Below are 5,211 nucleotides of genomic sequence, written 5' to 3'. Positions count from 1 at the left end.
GTTTGCAAAACTTCAACAATCCTTTGCAAAATGCAATGATGTCGTCACATCTGAAAATACACGCGAAAATCAACGACTCTCATGAAAATCATCAATTTGTCATCAAACGAAAATCTCACATTATCAACCATTTCACAAAGGTGCAGTAAATTCAAAATATGAACATCAGAATGTTTACCCTTTTTTCATTAATTATTTCTTAATCCCATTTCTGCCTGTTTACTCTTCTTACTCTATTGGGAATTATTGTGTCACGTGACAATACATGTTACCAAAAGTGTGTATCTTCTTTTGTTTTCAGTCGACTTAGCCCCAGATGACACAGACATCACTGAAACCTTGTCCATAAAAATCATACTTTGCTATAATTACAATTGAAACAACTTTTTGAACGAAAAAGAGGGATTGTAGAAGTGTTGCGTGCTCTTGGGGATTACGGTCATACGCTTATTGAGCATCCAGCCTTTGATTTCTGCAAGGCCATATGTTCCCATCAACATCGCACAGAATGTTTCCTGTGGTCAAACATGCTGGAAAAAAAGTTTCTTGCATGGCGAAGCCACTCTTGACTTGCATCTGCAGTGATGTCTTGACGTGCCTCCTCCCTGGCCTGGAGAAGTGTTGCCTGCTCATGGGGATTACGGTCATACGTTTTGCAATATGCTCGGTGGGAAAATAAAAAATGACAACCGGAGGGGAGTATGGTGGGAGGAACACCATTGAGGAGTGTGCACAAGCTTCGAACTGCCCTCGGACAAGCAGAGAGTGGTGGAAGCTGACATTATCCCACGCAACGATAAGGTTTGTTAGCTCTGGCTCTTCCACCACTCTCTTCTCAGGGGATAAGACTTTCATACATTGAATCTCGGAACACCAGCAAGCATGCTGTGCTATTATGGGACCCTGGTGGCATTATGGGAGATCACACCATTTCTACAAATGGCAGCACACATTATTCTCCTCCATTTCCTCCACGCTGACTCGGGACATCAACTGTGGCTCGATTACCAATATTTTGTCCACATCTTTTTTTTTGCTCAAATTGAAAGCAGCCTCATCCACAAATGCATATTCATGTGGAGCAAGACTGACATCAAGCTCCATTGTTGTTTGGAAAAAAACGAGTATCACAGATTATGCAATATAAAGATTACAGTAAACTCCACATTGTTAGTGTAACCAATATCGTAGATACCAGATCTTCTTTACCCTTTCAGTGTTCCTGTCCCTGTGCACTTGCTTTTAAATTGGTTTCTCTCGAGGACATGGTCAGTCATTACCAAACTACAGTGGCATGGATAATACAAGGAAATGGATATCATTGTCCTGAATGATCCTGCTCTAAATGTCTTTTCGATGGATGGCATTGTTTGCAATGACCACGTCCCCGATTGCAGTCACCTGTTGTTCTGTGAAGAGTCGTCTTCTGCCATTAGAAGGAGGGTTTCTTTCAATTCCAAAAATGGATTGAATGTTGACAGATGGGAATACAATCTGCAGTTGAGTGAAAACTAAATGACACCAAAAATATATATATTTTCTCAATTGCTTATAGTCCTCAGCAAACACAGACGAGAGTTTCTGCAGGAGATGCTTGCAGCTTGTTGATCTCTGCAAACCGTTTGATTCAATGAATCCGGAAGCCCTCTGGAGGATTCTCGGTCTTCGTGGGGTGCCACCGAAACTGATCAATCTGATGTCTGAACGATACTCTGGTACTGAGAATGCTGTGAGATGCAGTGACACCATGTTCGACTCATTTCCAGGCGATCGCTGGTCGGACTTTGTGTCCAACGAGTGGTTGCTGAGAAAGACTCAAATGAGATTTGTTACCTGTATCGTCCGTGAGGGTCAGCTGTGGCTGTATGGTCATGTGGCTCGTTTTCCTGATGCTGATCCTGCTCACCAGATTCTCTCAGCAAGGGAGCCTCGTGAGTGGAGGAGGCCAATGGGCCGACCACGTGGTTGCAGCAGGTTGATCGGCATCTCAAGGAGATGGGGATTGGCCAGGCATCTGCCTGGGGGATGGCAAGACGGAGGTCCCTGGAGTACCGGCGGAAAGTGGATGCAGCGCTGCTTCGGCACATGCTCCCTTACCTGACCTTGCAGTACAAGACACAACAGACAGTGTAGAAGTGTACACTGAGATTGGGTTTCACCCACTGCCCAGCTTCTCTCTCATGGTCAGTCCATTCTTCATGACTTGATCAACGATGGTTGCTTATGTCTCATTTGATAGTGTTCTTCCTGTTCCTCTCATACCCACTCCATTTCTCTCAGACAACTGAGAGTTCACCTGTGGCCCCTTTTTGTTCATGATTGAGATCTGATAGATGATTGAAAGATTTATCAATTTCCATTTGCACACGTGATGGTGAAGTATGAATGAATATAATGTTGCAATTGATTGGTTTCAGTTGCAAACATGTGGATTCAATGAGCAAACAAGTACTGATATTTGTTCAGAAGATACTGCAGTCAGGCTCACATCCAATCGGGTTAAATGCACACACCGAACAGCACTCGGTCAAGATGGAGGTTCCACACCCGGACACCCGAGAGCACCTCCGATATGTACGTATCACCACAACAACCAGTCCAGACTGGCGTTGAGGTGTTAAAAGTAGTTGTGGGCGGACGACTGGACGGTCCAGAGGTCACAAACTCGTGACTTGGTCGAGTCATTTGTGTAGAAATGAGATTTACTGTGTGTTATAATACTCGACGTCATTGCGCCGACTGGACAGGTAGACTTCACCTGATGGTCATCGCTCTTGAACTCGAAACAGATCGATGGGAACAGAAAAAACTTGGACGGCACTCGGTGGAGCGCGGACCTCTGCCAGGCTGAACAGTTCACGTTTTGTATCCACTGATAAATCGGATCTGGATTCAGACCTGAACCAAAATGTAATCGGAGTGTTCTCCTCCCTCACCCAACTCATCCATGTCGTTTCGTCTGAATCCGGCCACAAATTTTTGAGATGTTGTGTTCACAGACAACAACAGGGGTGAAAACAACGTCCGCTCACCTTGGGTGGAAACACTTGGTGGGAGGGTGAAACCTCACCCTGGTTGGGGGGTTACCTTTGAATTTTGACCGTGATGTAAATGGTCATGTTGGACCCTGTTGGTTTACCTAAGGGGTGATAGATCAATTTAAGGGCCGTCCAATCAAAGGACGTCATGCTGATGAATCATTGGCCAACGCTGGGAGCCTCATTAATTAAATTAATCAATTTATTTACTGATTATCCACACGCTTTTTCGTAATTGGCTCTGTTTGTCTGTCTGTGTCTGTGTCTGTGTCTGTCCATCCGTCACTCTTTCTCCGAAACGGTTAGAAAGAAATTCACCAAACTTGGTAGTTATGATCATCACTTGGCAAGAAGCTGTGAGTGCAGTCTCATTCTTAGCACTACCCTGATGAGGTGAGAAGGTCAAACACCAAAACATTCAATTACGGGAACATTTTAAACATTTCTTCATGAAATTTTGTCCTTGTGATCAACATTGGAGGACGTATTGTTACGAATTTGGAAGCTTACTGCGCACAACAGCCAGGTCATATAGATCAGTTATATCGGTAAGTATGTGTTTCAAGGTAGGGTCCCGTCCTATGTTTAATGGGTGATTAAGTGTACGTGCACTGCGCAGTTATTTTATGGATAGGATGTTTACCCCAACAACAACAACAACAAAACTCTGCTCGCGGCATTCTCCGTGCGTTTGCCGGCATGTGGGCGTGTGTGTGGGCAGAATTCCATATCCCAGGCGGTGTGGATTTCGCACCAAATATGGTCACGAAGCGTTTCGTTCTGGTTTGGCTCCAAATAAGGGCATGCGTCGTTTTCTGCCCAATGGGCGAGGCACGGACCAAAGCCGGGGCGGTCCTTCTCAAGAAGGCGGAGCTGCGACACGTCCACCCAAGGGGAGCAGGCGAGGGGGCAGCGGACTGCGCCCCAAAAAGGACGACGAAAGAGAATTGAGGAGTGCGTCCCGTCTGCTCGAGGCGCTTCTGTCTGCAACTGCGGCTGCCTGGATCCCGCGCATTCGAGGCGTCTCGTCTGGCGCATTACAACAAGCGGTCGACCATCTCATCATGGGAGATCACCTCGTCTCGCCTCCTCTGGGTTCGGCTGCCCTGGTCCGTTTCTTTGGCGACTGGTGCTCCAGGAAGGTGCGGTCGTCCAGCCGTGTGAAAGCGGCCAGGTAACCGGCACGTTCTCTTCCCTCAGCTCGTCTTCCCTCCGAGCTGAAGGGGCAATAAAGACCTCAAAGTCCATCTCTTTCTGGGTATTTTTGTGTGCGTGTTTGTGTCCGTGGGCCCTGTCTCTAAGTAGAATTGTTTGAGGAATTTCTTGTATATTTGATACCTTTCTGTATTCACAATAACTCTGCTCTGTGTTCCCCTCCCCAATTATTATTTTAAATAAATATCCCTTTTGTTGAATGTACCAGCTCGTTTCTGTGTTTCTTTCATTGGCTTAGCATGGTGCGTGTTGGGAAATAGTGAAGCGGCAAATTGTTCAAATGGACCGACAGGCCTCGGAAACCATCCGTCCGGGTTACACACGGTTCGAGCACGGTCACGGCTCGTTCCACCCGAGCCTAGCTGAGGGTGTGAATTCCCCGGTAAGCTTTGCCACGTGGGTACTTAGGTATATTGAAGTTGTTAATTAACCCTACCCCGCGCGGTCGAATTATTGGTGATTCATGGTCCTGTAAGGGGCCCGTGCCTTTCGGACTTATCCGCGGATCATGACCTAAATTCCGGTGTGTTCGGTGGAGCCGACTCCACTGCTCTCCCGAGCGGTCGTGCTCTCCACCAATACCCGGAACCACAACAGTATGAAGTATGAAGGAAGGACTTGTAGTCACAGGGGTCAAAACGGAAAATTTGTAAACTCAGAATTTGGTATTTGGTCAATCTTGGTGGAACGTTTTCCCAAATTTCAACCTTCATTTAGGTGGGAAGTGTTGGGATTTACGATGGTGTCACATCGACTTCACTCTTGTATTTCGTTGTTTTATGTGGTGTTGGGTGAAGGATCAATTGTCATGCAAGTGATTTGAAGGGAATATTTGTATAAATGGAGATTGTGTATGATATCTGGTTTAGCACATTTGGACTCACTGAGTTGTGGATTAAAGAGTATTGTTCTTTTTCAGGGAAACAATGAGGATTCGGTCTCCCGTTCCCTCCCCTCA

This window comes from Eptatretus burgeri, chromosome 17 (assembly GCF_056783735.1).
Source record: "Eptatretus burgeri isolate ZD-2024b chromosome 17, Ebu_testis_v1, whole genome shotgun sequence".
In the NCBI taxonomy this organism is placed as follows: Eukaryota; Metazoa; Chordata; class Myxini; order Myxiniformes; family Myxinidae; genus Eptatretus; species Eptatretus burgeri.
The sequence above is the reverse complement of the archived record's forward strand: the minus strand, read 5'-3'. Positions refer to the sequence as shown.